The sequence below is a fragment of the Astyanax mexicanus genome, unplaced genomic scaffold (genome assembly GCF_023375975.1).
Source record: "Astyanax mexicanus isolate ESR-SI-001 unplaced genomic scaffold, AstMex3_surface scaffold_46, whole genome shotgun sequence".
NCBI classification, from domain to species: Eukaryota; Metazoa; Chordata; class Actinopteri; order Characiformes; family Acestrorhamphidae; genus Astyanax; species Astyanax mexicanus.
Window position 1 is genome coordinate 80,001 of NW_026040056.1, and position 10,000 is coordinate 90,000.

At 46.7% G+C, this 10,000-nt stretch overlaps 44 non-coding genes across 44 annotated transcripts in view; all 44 read left to right on the forward strand.

The window, feature by feature from the left end:
- Positions 1–69: 69 nt before the first annotated feature.
- LOC125795766 (5S ribosomal RNA) lies at positions 70–188 on the forward strand. The gene has a single exon (XR_007434758.1). It is a non-coding gene; the product is annotated as a 5S ribosomal RNA (ribosomal RNA).
- Positions 189–298: 110 nt separating this feature from the next.
- Positions 299–417, forward strand: LOC125796487 (5S ribosomal RNA). Its single transcript, XR_007435397.1, has one exon. It is a non-coding gene; the product is annotated as a 5S ribosomal RNA (ribosomal RNA).
- A 110-nt stretch (positions 418–527) lies between these two features.
- On the forward strand, positions 528–646 carry LOC125796488 (5S ribosomal RNA). Its single transcript, XR_007435398.1, has one exon. It is a non-coding gene; the product is annotated as a 5S ribosomal RNA (ribosomal RNA).
- A 110-nt stretch (positions 647–756) lies between these two features.
- Positions 757–875, forward strand: LOC125796490 (5S ribosomal RNA). Its single transcript, XR_007435400.1, has one exon. It is a non-coding gene; the product is annotated as a 5S ribosomal RNA (ribosomal RNA).
- A 110-nt stretch (positions 876–985) lies between these two features.
- Positions 986–1,104, forward strand: LOC125795865 (5S ribosomal RNA). The gene has a single exon (XR_007434857.1). It is a non-coding gene; the product is annotated as a 5S ribosomal RNA (ribosomal RNA).
- Positions 1,105–1,214: 110 nt separating this feature from the next.
- On the forward strand, positions 1,215–1,333 carry LOC125796491 (5S ribosomal RNA). Its single transcript, XR_007435401.1, has one exon. It is a non-coding gene; the product is annotated as a 5S ribosomal RNA (ribosomal RNA).
- A 109-nt stretch (positions 1,334–1,442) lies between these two features.
- Positions 1,443–1,561, forward strand: LOC125796492 (5S ribosomal RNA). The gene has a single exon (XR_007435402.1). It is a non-coding gene; the product is annotated as a 5S ribosomal RNA (ribosomal RNA).
- Positions 1,562–1,671: 110 nt separating this feature from the next.
- On the forward strand, positions 1,672–1,790 carry LOC125796160 (5S ribosomal RNA). Its single transcript, XR_007435152.1, has one exon. It is a non-coding gene; the product is annotated as a 5S ribosomal RNA (ribosomal RNA).
- A 110-nt stretch (positions 1,791–1,900) lies between these two features.
- LOC125796493 (5S ribosomal RNA) lies at positions 1,901–2,019 on the forward strand. The gene has a single exon (XR_007435403.1). It is a non-coding gene; the product is annotated as a 5S ribosomal RNA (ribosomal RNA).
- A 110-nt stretch (positions 2,020–2,129) lies between these two features.
- On the forward strand, positions 2,130–2,248 carry LOC125796494 (5S ribosomal RNA). The gene has a single exon (XR_007435404.1). It is a non-coding gene; the product is annotated as a 5S ribosomal RNA (ribosomal RNA).
- Positions 2,249–2,358: 110 nt separating this feature from the next.
- On the forward strand, positions 2,359–2,477 carry LOC125795940 (5S ribosomal RNA). Its single transcript, XR_007434932.1, has one exon. It is a non-coding gene; the product is annotated as a 5S ribosomal RNA (ribosomal RNA).
- A 110-nt stretch (positions 2,478–2,587) lies between these two features.
- On the forward strand, positions 2,588–2,706 carry LOC125796272 (5S ribosomal RNA). The gene has a single exon (XR_007435264.1). It is a non-coding gene; the product is annotated as a 5S ribosomal RNA (ribosomal RNA).
- Positions 2,707–2,816: 110 nt separating this feature from the next.
- Positions 2,817–2,935, forward strand: LOC125795925 (5S ribosomal RNA). Its single transcript, XR_007434917.1, has one exon. It is a non-coding gene; the product is annotated as a 5S ribosomal RNA (ribosomal RNA).
- Positions 2,936–3,045: 110 nt separating this feature from the next.
- On the forward strand, positions 3,046–3,164 carry LOC125796495 (5S ribosomal RNA). The gene has a single exon (XR_007435405.1). It is a non-coding gene; the product is annotated as a 5S ribosomal RNA (ribosomal RNA).
- A 110-nt stretch (positions 3,165–3,274) lies between these two features.
- On the forward strand, positions 3,275–3,393 carry LOC125796496 (5S ribosomal RNA). The gene has a single exon (XR_007435406.1). It is a non-coding gene; the product is annotated as a 5S ribosomal RNA (ribosomal RNA).
- Positions 3,394–3,503: 110 nt separating this feature from the next.
- LOC125795866 (5S ribosomal RNA) lies at positions 3,504–3,622 on the forward strand. Its single transcript, XR_007434858.1, has one exon. It is a non-coding gene; the product is annotated as a 5S ribosomal RNA (ribosomal RNA).
- A 110-nt stretch (positions 3,623–3,732) lies between these two features.
- LOC125796107 (5S ribosomal RNA) lies at positions 3,733–3,851 on the forward strand. The gene has a single exon (XR_007435099.1). It is a non-coding gene; the product is annotated as a 5S ribosomal RNA (ribosomal RNA).
- Positions 3,852–3,961: 110 nt separating this feature from the next.
- On the forward strand, positions 3,962–4,080 carry LOC125796180 (5S ribosomal RNA). Its single transcript, XR_007435172.1, has one exon. It is a non-coding gene; the product is annotated as a 5S ribosomal RNA (ribosomal RNA).
- A 110-nt stretch (positions 4,081–4,190) lies between these two features.
- On the forward strand, positions 4,191–4,309 carry LOC125796497 (5S ribosomal RNA). The gene has a single exon (XR_007435407.1). It is a non-coding gene; the product is annotated as a 5S ribosomal RNA (ribosomal RNA).
- A 110-nt stretch (positions 4,310–4,419) lies between these two features.
- LOC125796498 (5S ribosomal RNA) lies at positions 4,420–4,538 on the forward strand. The gene has a single exon (XR_007435408.1). It is a non-coding gene; the product is annotated as a 5S ribosomal RNA (ribosomal RNA).
- A 110-nt stretch (positions 4,539–4,648) lies between these two features.
- LOC125796499 (5S ribosomal RNA) lies at positions 4,649–4,767 on the forward strand. The gene has a single exon (XR_007435409.1). It is a non-coding gene; the product is annotated as a 5S ribosomal RNA (ribosomal RNA).
- Positions 4,768–4,877: 110 nt separating this feature from the next.
- Positions 4,878–4,996, forward strand: LOC125796501 (5S ribosomal RNA). The gene has a single exon (XR_007435411.1). It is a non-coding gene; the product is annotated as a 5S ribosomal RNA (ribosomal RNA).
- Positions 4,997–5,106: 110 nt separating this feature from the next.
- On the forward strand, positions 5,107–5,225 carry LOC125796502 (5S ribosomal RNA). Its single transcript, XR_007435412.1, has one exon. It is a non-coding gene; the product is annotated as a 5S ribosomal RNA (ribosomal RNA).
- A 110-nt stretch (positions 5,226–5,335) lies between these two features.
- LOC125796503 (5S ribosomal RNA) lies at positions 5,336–5,454 on the forward strand. The gene has a single exon (XR_007435413.1). It is a non-coding gene; the product is annotated as a 5S ribosomal RNA (ribosomal RNA).
- A 110-nt stretch (positions 5,455–5,564) lies between these two features.
- LOC125796504 (5S ribosomal RNA) lies at positions 5,565–5,683 on the forward strand. Its single transcript, XR_007435414.1, has one exon. It is a non-coding gene; the product is annotated as a 5S ribosomal RNA (ribosomal RNA).
- A 110-nt stretch (positions 5,684–5,793) lies between these two features.
- On the forward strand, positions 5,794–5,912 carry LOC125796052 (5S ribosomal RNA). The gene has a single exon (XR_007435044.1). It is a non-coding gene; the product is annotated as a 5S ribosomal RNA (ribosomal RNA).
- Positions 5,913–6,022: 110 nt separating this feature from the next.
- LOC125796505 (5S ribosomal RNA) lies at positions 6,023–6,141 on the forward strand. The gene has a single exon (XR_007435415.1). It is a non-coding gene; the product is annotated as a 5S ribosomal RNA (ribosomal RNA).
- Positions 6,142–6,251: 110 nt separating this feature from the next.
- On the forward strand, positions 6,252–6,370 carry LOC125796506 (5S ribosomal RNA). The gene has a single exon (XR_007435416.1). It is a non-coding gene; the product is annotated as a 5S ribosomal RNA (ribosomal RNA).
- A 110-nt stretch (positions 6,371–6,480) lies between these two features.
- LOC125796507 (5S ribosomal RNA) lies at positions 6,481–6,599 on the forward strand. Its single transcript, XR_007435417.1, has one exon. It is a non-coding gene; the product is annotated as a 5S ribosomal RNA (ribosomal RNA).
- Positions 6,600–6,709: 110 nt separating this feature from the next.
- Positions 6,710–6,828, forward strand: LOC125796211 (5S ribosomal RNA). The gene has a single exon (XR_007435203.1). It is a non-coding gene; the product is annotated as a 5S ribosomal RNA (ribosomal RNA).
- Positions 6,829–6,938: 110 nt separating this feature from the next.
- Positions 6,939–7,057, forward strand: LOC125796508 (5S ribosomal RNA). The gene has a single exon (XR_007435418.1). It is a non-coding gene; the product is annotated as a 5S ribosomal RNA (ribosomal RNA).
- A 110-nt stretch (positions 7,058–7,167) lies between these two features.
- LOC125796509 (5S ribosomal RNA) lies at positions 7,168–7,286 on the forward strand. Its single transcript, XR_007435419.1, has one exon. It is a non-coding gene; the product is annotated as a 5S ribosomal RNA (ribosomal RNA).
- A 110-nt stretch (positions 7,287–7,396) lies between these two features.
- On the forward strand, positions 7,397–7,515 carry LOC125796510 (5S ribosomal RNA). Its single transcript, XR_007435420.1, has one exon. It is a non-coding gene; the product is annotated as a 5S ribosomal RNA (ribosomal RNA).
- Positions 7,516–7,625: 110 nt separating this feature from the next.
- On the forward strand, positions 7,626–7,744 carry LOC125796512 (5S ribosomal RNA). The gene has a single exon (XR_007435422.1). It is a non-coding gene; the product is annotated as a 5S ribosomal RNA (ribosomal RNA).
- Positions 7,745–7,854: 110 nt separating this feature from the next.
- Positions 7,855–7,973, forward strand: LOC125796513 (5S ribosomal RNA). The gene has a single exon (XR_007435423.1). It is a non-coding gene; the product is annotated as a 5S ribosomal RNA (ribosomal RNA).
- Positions 7,974–8,083: 110 nt separating this feature from the next.
- LOC125796123 (5S ribosomal RNA) lies at positions 8,084–8,202 on the forward strand. Its single transcript, XR_007435115.1, has one exon. It is a non-coding gene; the product is annotated as a 5S ribosomal RNA (ribosomal RNA).
- A 110-nt stretch (positions 8,203–8,312) lies between these two features.
- Positions 8,313–8,431, forward strand: LOC125796514 (5S ribosomal RNA). The gene has a single exon (XR_007435424.1). It is a non-coding gene; the product is annotated as a 5S ribosomal RNA (ribosomal RNA).
- Positions 8,432–8,541: 110 nt separating this feature from the next.
- On the forward strand, positions 8,542–8,660 carry LOC125796515 (5S ribosomal RNA). The gene has a single exon (XR_007435425.1). It is a non-coding gene; the product is annotated as a 5S ribosomal RNA (ribosomal RNA).
- A 110-nt stretch (positions 8,661–8,770) lies between these two features.
- On the forward strand, positions 8,771–8,889 carry LOC125795985 (5S ribosomal RNA). The gene has a single exon (XR_007434977.1). It is a non-coding gene; the product is annotated as a 5S ribosomal RNA (ribosomal RNA).
- A 110-nt stretch (positions 8,890–8,999) lies between these two features.
- Positions 9,000–9,118, forward strand: LOC125796516 (5S ribosomal RNA). The gene has a single exon (XR_007435426.1). It is a non-coding gene; the product is annotated as a 5S ribosomal RNA (ribosomal RNA).
- A 110-nt stretch (positions 9,119–9,228) lies between these two features.
- On the forward strand, positions 9,229–9,347 carry LOC125796517 (5S ribosomal RNA). The gene has a single exon (XR_007435427.1). It is a non-coding gene; the product is annotated as a 5S ribosomal RNA (ribosomal RNA).
- Positions 9,348–9,457: 110 nt separating this feature from the next.
- Positions 9,458–9,576, forward strand: LOC125795805 (5S ribosomal RNA). The gene has a single exon (XR_007434797.1). It is a non-coding gene; the product is annotated as a 5S ribosomal RNA (ribosomal RNA).
- Positions 9,577–9,686: 110 nt separating this feature from the next.
- LOC125796518 (5S ribosomal RNA) lies at positions 9,687–9,805 on the forward strand. Its single transcript, XR_007435428.1, has one exon. It is a non-coding gene; the product is annotated as a 5S ribosomal RNA (ribosomal RNA).
- Positions 9,806–9,915: 110 nt separating this feature from the next.
- The window catches only part of LOC125796519 (5S ribosomal RNA), a 119-nt gene continuing 34 nt past the window's right edge, over positions 9,916–10,000 (forward strand). The window contains exon 1 of the ribosomal RNA XR_007435429.1: positions 9,916–10,000. This exon is cut by the window's right edge and continues 34 nt beyond it. This is a non-coding gene — a ribosomal RNA (5S ribosomal RNA).

The window sequence follows — 10,000 nt, forward strand, 5'->3', positions numbered from 1 at the left end:
ACTAGTTTGTTATCTGAAACCCAACATAGATGAAGTTGCATAAGTAGTCTTGATGAGAGCTCTGCAATGGCTTACGGTCACACTACCCTGAGAACCCCCGATCTCGTCTGATCTCGGAAGCTAAGCAGGGTTTGGCCTGGTTAGTACTTGGATGGGAGACCACCTGGGAATACCAGGTGCTGTAAGCTTTTCCCCTCTTGCTTCCATTACCATGGTCTTGTTATACATTACTAGTTTGTTATCTGAAACCCAACATAGAAGAAGTTGCATAAGTAGTCTTGATGAGAGCTCTGCAATGGCTTACGGTCACACTACCCTGAGAACGCCCGATCTCGTCTGATCTCGGAAGCTAAGCAGGGTTTGGCCTGGTTAGTACTTGGATGGGAGACCACCTGGGAATACCAGGTGCTGTAAGCTTTTCCCCTCTTGCTTCCATTACCATGGTCTTGTTATACATTACTAGTTTGTTATCTGAAACCCAACATAGATGAAGTTGCATAAGTAGTCTTGATGAGAGCTCTGCAATGGCTTACGGTCACACTACCCTGAGAACGCCCGATCTCGTCTGATCTCGGAAGCTAAGCAGGGTTTGGCCTGGTTAGTACTTGGATGGGAGACCACCTGGGAATACCAGGTGCTGTAAGCTTTTCCCCTCTTGCTTCCATTACCATGGTCTTGTTATACATTACTAGTTTGTTATCTGAAACCCAACATAGATGAAGTTGCATAAGTAGTCTTGATGAGAGCTCTGCAATGGCTTACGGTCACACTACCCTGAGAACGCCCGATCTCGTCTGATCTCGGAAGCTAAGCAGGGTTTGGCCTGGTTAGTACTTGGATGGGAGACCACCTGGGAATACCAGGTGCTGTAAGCTTTTCCCCTCTTGCTTCCATTACCATGGTCTTGTTATACATTACTAGTTTGTTATCTGAAACCCAACATAGATGAAGTTGCATAAGTAGTCTTGATGAGAGCTCTGCAATGGCTTACGGTCACACTACCCTGAGAACGCCCGATCTCGTCTGATCTCGGAAGCTAAGCAGGGTTTGGCTTGGTTAGTACTTGGATGGGAGACCACCTGGGAATACCAGGTGCTGTAAGCTTTTCCCCTCTTGCTTCCATTACCATGGTCTTGTTATACATTACTAGTTTGTTATCTGAAACCCAACATAGATGAAGTTGCATAAGTAGTCTTGATGAGAGCTCTGCAATGGCTTACGGTCACACTACCCTGAGAACGCCCGATCTCGTCTGATCTCGGAAGCTAAGCAGGGTTTGGCCTGGTTAGTACTTGGATGGGAGACCACCTGGGAATACCAGGTGCTGTAAGCTTTTCCCTCTTGCTTCCATTACCATGGTCTTGTTATACATTACTAGTTTGTTATCTGAAACCCAACATAGATGAAGTTGCATAAGTAGTCTTGATGAGAGCTCTGCAATGGCTTACGGTCACACTACCCTGAGAACGCCCGATCTCGTCTGATCTCGGAAGCTAAGCAGGGTTTGGCCTGGTTAGTACTTGGATGGGAGACCACCTGGGAATACCAGGTGCTGTAAGCTTTTCCCCTCTTGCTTCCATTACCATGGTCTTGTTATACATTACTAGTTTGTTATCTGAAACCCAACATAGATGAAGTTGCATAAGTAGTCTTGATGAGAGCTCTGCAATGGCTTACGGTCACACTACCCTGAGAACCCCCGATCTTGTCTGATCTCGGAAGCTAAGCAGGGTTTGGCCTGGTTAGTACTTGGATGGGAGACCACCTGGGAATACCAGGTGCTGTAAGCTTTTCCCCTCTTGCTTCCATTACCATGGTCTTGTTATACATTACTAGTTTGTTATCTGAAACCCAACATAGAAGAAGTTGCATAAGTAGTCTTGATGAGAGCTCTGCAATGGCTTACGGTCACACTACCCTGAGAACGCCCGATCTCGTCTGATCTCGGAAGCTAAGCAGGGTTTGGCCTGGTTAGTACTTGGATGGGAGACCACCTGGGAATACCAGGTGCTGTAAGCTTTTCCCCTCTTGCTTCCATTACCATGGTCTTGTTATACATTACTAGTTTGTTATCTGAAACCCAACATAGATGAAGTTGCATAAGTAGTCTTGATGAGAGCTCTGCAATGGCTTACGGTCACACTACCCTGAGAACGCCCGATCTCGTCTGATCTCGGAAGCTAAGCAGGGTTTGGCCTGGTTAGTACTTGGATGGGAGACCACCTGGGAATACCAGGTGCTGTAAGCTTTTCCCCTCTTGCTTCCATTACCATGGTCTTGTTATACATTACTAGTTTGTTATCTGAAACCCAACATAGATGAAGTTGCATAAGTAGTCTTGATGAGAGCTCTGCAATGGCTTACGGTCACACTACCCTGAGAACGCCCGATCTCGTCTGATCTCGAAAGCTAAGCAGGGTTTGGCCTGGTTAGTACTTGGATGGGAGACCACCTGGGAATACCAGGTGCTGTAAGCTTTTCCCCTCTTGCTTCCATTACCATGGTCTTGTTATACATTACTAGTTTGTTATCTGAAACCCAACATAGATGAAGTTGCATAAGTAGTCTTGATGAGAGCTCTGCAATGGCTTACGGTCACACTACCCTGAGAACGCCCGATCTCGTCTGATCTCGGAAGCTAAGCAGGGTTTGGCCTTGTTAGTACTTGGATGGGAGACCAACTGGGAATACCAGGTGCTGTAAGCTTTTCCCCTCTTGCTTCCATTACCATGGTCTTGTTATACATTACTAGTTTGTTATCTGAAACCCAACATAGATGAAGTTGCATAAGTAGTCTTGATGAGAGCTCTGCAATGGCTTACGGTCACACTACCCTGAGAACGCCCGAACTCGTCTGATCTCGGAAGCTAAGCAGGGTTTGGCCTGGTTAGTACTTGGATGGGAGACCACCTGGGAATACCAGGTGCTGTAAGCTTTTCCCCTCTTGCTTCCATTACCATGGTCTTGTTATACATTACTAGTTTGTTATCTGAAACCCAACATAGATGAAGTTGCATAAGTAGTCTTGATGAGAGCTCTGCAATGGCTTACGGTCACACTACCCTGAGAACGCCCGATCTCGTCTGATCTCGGAAGCTAAGCAGGGTTTGGCCTGGTTAGTACTTGGATGGGAGACCACCTGGGAATACCAGGTGCTGTAAGCTTTTCCCCTCTTGCTTCCATTACCATGGTCTTGTTATACATTACTAGTTTGTTATCTGAAACCCAACATAGATGAAGTTGCATAAGTAGTCTTGATGAGAGCTCTGCAATGGCTTACGGTCACACTACCCTGAGAACGCCCGATCTCGTCTGATCTCGGAAGCTAAGCAGGGTTTGGCCTGGTTAGTACTTGGATGGGAGACCACCTGGGAATACCAGGTGCTGTAAGCTTTTCCCCTCTTGCTTCCATTACCATGGTCTTGTTATACATTACTAGTTTGTTATCTGAAACCCAACATAGATGAAGTTGCATAAGTAGTCTTGATGAGAGCTCTGCAATGGCTTACGGTCACACTACCCTGAGAACGCCCGATCTCGTCTGATCTCGGAAGCTAAGCAGGGTTTGGCTTGGTTAGTACTTGGATGGGAGACCACCTGGGAATACCAGGTGCTGTAAGCTTTTCCCCTCTTGCTTCCATTACCATGGTCTTGTTATACATTACTAGTTTGTTATCTGAAACCCAACATAGATGAAGTTGCATAAGTAGTCTTGATGAGAGCTCTGCAATGGCTTACGGTCACACTACCCTGAGAACGCCCGATCTCGTCTGATCTCGGAAGCTAAGCAGGGTTTGGCCTGGTTAGTGCTTGGATGGGAGACCACCTGGGAATACCAGGTGCTGTAAGCTTTTCCCCTCTTGCTTCCATTACCATGGTCTTGTTATACATTACTAGTTTGTTATCTGAAACCCAACATAGATGAAGTTGCATAAGTAGTCTTGATGAGAGCTCTGCAATGGCTTACGGTCACACTACCCTGAGAACGCCCGATCTCGTCTGATCTCGGAAGCTAAGCAGGGTTTGGCCTTGTTAGTACTTGGATGGGAGACCACCTGGGAATACCAGGTGCTGTAAGCTTTTCCCCTCTTGCTTCCATTACCATGGTCTTGTTATACATTACTAGTTTGTTATCTGAAACCCAACATAGATGAAGTTGCATAAGTAGTCTTGATGAGAGCTCTGCAATGGCTTACGGTCACACTACCCTGAGAACGCCCGATCTCGTCTGATCTCGGAAGCTAAGCAGGGTTTGGCCTGGTTAGTACTTGGATGGGAGACCACCTGGGAATACCAGGTGCTGTAAGCTTTTCCCCTCTTGCTTCCATTACCATGGTCTTGTTATACATTACTAGTTTGTTATCTGAAACCCAACATAGATGAAGTTGCATAAGTAGTCTTGATGAGAGCTCTGCAATGGCTTACGGTCACACTACCCTGAGAACGCCCGATCTCGTCTGATCTCGGAAGCTAAGCAGGGTTTGGCCTGGTTAGTACTTGGATGGGAGACCACCTGGGAATACCAGGTGCTGTAAGCTTTTCCCCTCTTGCTTCCTTTACCATGGTCTTGTTATACATTACTAGTTTGTTATCTGAAACCCAACATAGATGAAGTTGCATAAGTAGTCTTGATGAGAGCTCTGCAATGGCTTACGGTCACACTACCCTGAGAACGCCCGATCTCGTCTGATCTCGGAAGCTAAGCAGGGTTTGGCCTGGTTAGTACTTGGATGGGAGACCACCTGGGAATACCAGGTGCTGTAAGCTTTTCCCCTCTTGCTTCCATTACCATGGTCTTGTTATACATTACTAGTTTGTTATCTGAAACCCAACATAGATGAAGTTGCATAAGTAGTCTTGATGAGAGCTCTGCAATGGCTTACGGTCACACTACCCTGAGAACGCCCGATCTCGTCTGATCTCGGAAGCTAAGCAGGGTTTGGCCTGGTTAGTACTTGGATGGGAGACCACCTGGGAATACCAGGTGCTGTAAGCTTTTCCCCTCTTGCTTCCATTACCATGGTCTTGTTATACATTACTAGTTTGTTATCTGAAACCCAACATAGATGAAGTTGCATAAGTAGTCTTGATGAGAGCTCTGCAATGGCTTACGGTCACACTACCCTGAGAACGCCCGATCTCGTCTGATCTCGGAAGCTAAGCAGGGTTTGGCCTGGTTAGTACTTGGATGGGAGACCACCTGGGAATACCAGGTGCTGTAAGCTTTTCCCCTCTTGCTTCCATTACCATGGTCTTGTTATACATTACTAGTTTGTTATCTGAAACCCAACATAGATGAAGTTGCATAAGTAGTCTTGATGAGAGCTCTGCAATGGCTTACGGTCACACTACCCTGAGAACGCCCGATCTCGTCTGATCTCGGAAGCTAAGCAGGGTTTGGCCTGGTTAGTACTTGGATGGGAGACCACCTGGGAATACCAGGTGCTGTAAGCTTTTCCCCTCTTGCTTCCTTTACCATGGTCTTGTTATACATTACTAGTTTGTTATCTGAAACCCAACATAGATGAAGTTGCATAAGTAGTCTTGATGAGAGCTCTGCAATGGCTTACGGTCACACTACCCTGAGAACGCCCGATCTCGTCTGATCTCGGAAGCTAAGCAGGGTTTGGCCTGGTTAGTACTTGGATGGGAGACCACCTGGGAATACCAGGTGCTGTAAGCTTTTCCCCTCTTGCTTCCATTACCATGGTCTTGTTATACATTACTAGTTTGTTGTCTGAAACCCAACATAGATGAAGTTGCATAAGTAGTCTTGATGAGAGCTCTGCAATGGCTTACGGTCACACTACCCTGAGAACGCCCGATCTCGTCTGATCTCGGAAGCTAAGCAGTGTTTGGCCTGGTTAGTACTTGGATGGGAGACCACCTGGGAATACCAGGTGCTGTAAGCTTTTCCCCTCTTGCTTCCATTACCATGGTCTTGTTATACATTACTAGTTTGTTATCTGAAACCCAACATAGATGAAGTTGCATAAGTAGTCTTGATGAGAGCTCTGCAATGGCTTACGGTCACACTACCCTGAGAACGCCCGATCTCGTCTGATCTCGGAAGCTAAGCAGGGTTTGGCCTGGTTAGTACTTGGATGGGAGACCACCTGGGAATACCAGGTGCTGTAAGCTTTTCCCCTCTTGCTTCCATTACCATGGTCTTGTTATACATTACTAGTTTGTTATCTGAAACCCAACATAGATGAAGTTGCATAAGTAGTCTTGATGAGAGCTCTGCAATGGCTTACGGTCACACTACCCTGAGAACGCCCGATCTCGTCTGATCTCGGAAGCTAAGCAGGGTTTGGCCTGGTTAGTACTTGGATGGGAGACCACCTGGGAATACCAGGTGCTGTAAGCTTTTCCCCTCTTTCTTCCATTACCATGGTCTTGTTATACATTACTAGTTTGTTATCTGAAACCCAACATAGATGAAGTTGCATAAGTAGTCTTGATGAGAGCTCTGCAATGGCTTACGGTCACACTACCCTGAGAACGCCCGATCTCGTCTGATCTCGGAAGCTAAGCAGGGTTTGGCCTGGTTAGTACTTGGATGGGAGACCACCTGGGAATACCAGGTGCTGTAAGCTTTTCCCCTCTTGCTTCCATTACCATGGTCTTGTTATACATTACTAGTTTGTTATCTGAAACCCAACATAGATGAAGTTGCATAAGCAGTCTTGATGAGAGCTCTGCAATGGCTTACGGTCACACTACTCTGAGAAAGCCCGATCTCGTCTGATCTCGGAAGCTAAGCAGGGTTTGGCCTGGTTAGTACTTGGATGGGAGACCACCTGGGAATACCAGGTGCTGTAAGCTTTTCCCCTCTTGCTTCCATTACCATGGTCTTGTTATACATTACTAGTTTGTTATCTGAAACCCAACATAGATGAAGTTGCATAAGTAGTCTTGATGAGAGCCCTGCAATGGCTTACGGTCACACTACCCTGAGAACGCCCGATCTCGTCTGATCTCGGAAGCTAAGCAGGGTTTGGCCTGGTTAGTACTTGGATGGGAGACCACCTGGGAATACCAGGTGCTGTAAGCTTTTCCCCTCTTGCTTCCATTACCATGGTCTTGTTATACATTACTAGTTTGTTATCTGAAACCCAACATAGATGAAGTTGCATAAGTAGTCTTGATGAGAGCTCTGCAATGGCTTACGGTCACACTACCCTGAGAACGCCCGATCTCGTCTGATCTCGGAAGCTAAGCAGGGTTTGGCCTGGTTAGTACTTGGATGGGAGACCACCTGGGAATACCAGGTGCTGTAAGCTTTTCCCCTCTTGCTTCCATTACCATGGTCTTGTTATACATTACTAGTTTGTTATCTGAAACCCAACATAGATGAAGTTGCATAAGTAGTCTTGATGAGAGCTCTGCAATGGCTTACGGTCACACTACCCTGAGAACGCCCGATCTCGTCTGATCTCGGAAGCTAAGCAGGGTTTGGCCTGGTTAGTACTTGGATGGGAGACCACCTGGGAATACCAGGTGCTGTAAGCTTTTCCCCTCTTGCTTCCATTACCATGGTCTTGTTATACATTACTAGTTTGTTATCTGAAACCCAACATAGATGAAGTTGCATAAGTAGTCTTGATGAGAGCTCTGCAATGGCTTACGGTCACACTACCCTGAGAACGCCCGATCTCGTCTGATCTCGGAAGCTAAGCAGGGTTTGGCCTGGTTAGTACTTGGATGGGAGACCACCTGGGAATACCAGGTGCTGTAAGCTTTTTCCCTCTTGCTTCCATTACCATGGTCTTGTTATACATTACTAGTTTGTTATCTGAAACCCAACATAGATGAAGTTGCATAAGTAGTCTTGATGAGAGCTCTGCAATGGCTTACGGTCACACTACCCTGAGAACGCCCGATCTCGTCTGATCTCGGAAGCTAAGCAGGGTTTGGCCTGGTTAGTACTTGGATGGGAGACCACCTGGGAATACCAGGTGCTGTAAGCTTTTCCCCTCTTGCTTCCATTACCATGGTCTTGTTATACATTACTAGTTTGTTATCTGAAACCCAACATAGATGAAGTTGCATAAGTAGTCTTGATGAGAGCTCTGCAATGGCTTACGGTCACACTACCCTGAGAACGCCCGATCTCGTCTGATCTCGGCAGCTAAGCAGGGTTTGGCCTGGTTAGTACTTGGAAGGGAGACCACCTGGGAATACCAGGTGCTGTAAGCTTTTCCCCTCTTGCTTCCATTACCATGGTCTTGTTATACATTACTAGTTTGTTATCTGAAACCCAACATAGATGAAGTTGCATAAGTAGTCTTGATGAGAGCCCTGCAATGGCTTACGGTCACACTACCCTGAGAACGCCCGATCTCGTCTGATCTCGGAAGCTAAGCAGGGTTTGGCCTGGTTAGTACTTGGATGGGAGACCACCTGGGAATACCAGGTGCTGTAAGCTTTTCCCCTCTTGCTTCCATTACCATGGTCTTGTTATACATTACTAGTTTGTTATCTGAAACCCAACATAGATGAAGTTGCATAAGTAGTCTTGATGAGAGCTCTGCAATGGCTTACGGTCACACTACCCTGAGAACGCCCGATCTCGTCTGATCTCGGAAGCTAAGCAGGGTTTGGCCTGGTTAGTACTTGGATGGGAGACCACCTGGGAATACCAGGTGCTGTAAGCTTTTCCCCTCTTGCTTCCATTACCATGGTCTTGTTATACATTACTAGTTTGTTATCTGAAACCCAACATAGATGAAGTTGCATAAGTAGTCTTGATGAGAGCTCTGCAATGGCTTACGGTCACACTACCCTGAGAACGCCCGATCTCGTCTGATCTCGGAAGCTAAGCAGGGTTTGGCCTGGTTAGTACTTGGATGGGAGACCACCTGGGAATACCAGGTGCTGTAAGATTTTCCCCTCTTGCTTCCATTACCATGGTCTTGTTATACATTACTAGTTTGTTATCTGAAACCCAACATAGATGAAGTTGCATAAGTAGTCTTGATGAGAGCTCTGCAATGGCTTACGGTCACACTACCCTGAGAACGCCCGATCTCGTCTGATCTCGGAAGCTAAGCAGGGTTTGGCCTGGTTAGTACTTGGATGGGAGACCACCTGGGAATACCAGGTGCTGTAAGCTTTTTCCCTCTTGCTTCCATTACCATGGTCTTGTTATACATTACTAGTTTGTTATCTGAAACCCAACATAGATGAAGTTGCATAAGTAGTCTTGATGAGAGCTCTGCAACGGCTTACGGTCACACTACCCTGAGAACGCCCGATCTCGTCTGATCTCGGAAGCTAAGCAGGGTTTGGCCTGGTTAGTACTTGGATGGGAGACCACCTGGGAATACCAGGTGCTGTAAGCTTTTCCCCTCTTGCTTCCATTACCATGGTCTTGTTATACATTACTAGTTTGTTATCTGAAACCCAACATAGATGAAGTTGCATAAGTAGTCTTGATGAGAGCTCTGCAATGGCTTACGGTCACACTACCCTGAGAACGCCCGATCTCGTCTGATCTCGGCAGCTAAGCAGGGTTTGGCCTGGTTAGTACTTGGATGGGAGACCACCTGGGAATACCAGGTGCTGTAAGCTTTTCCCCTCTTGCTTCCATTACCATGGTCTTGTTATACATTACTAGTTTGTTATCTGAAACCCAACGTAGATGAAGTTGCATAAGTAGTCTTGATGAGAGCTCTGCAATGGCTTACGGTCACACTACCCTGAGAACGCCCGATCTCGTCTGATCTCGGAAGCTAAGCAGGGTTTGGCCTGGTTAGTACTTGGATGGGAGACCACCTGGGAATACCAGGTGCTGTAAGCTTTTCCCCTCTTGCTTCCATTACCATGGTCTTGTTATACATTACTAGTTTGTTATCTGAAACCCAACATAGATGAAGTTGCATAAGTAGTCTTGATGAGAGCTCTGCAATGGCTTACGGTCACACTACCCTGAGAACGCCCGATCTCGTCTGATCTCGGAAGCTAAGCAGGGTTTGGCCTGGTTAGTACTTGGATG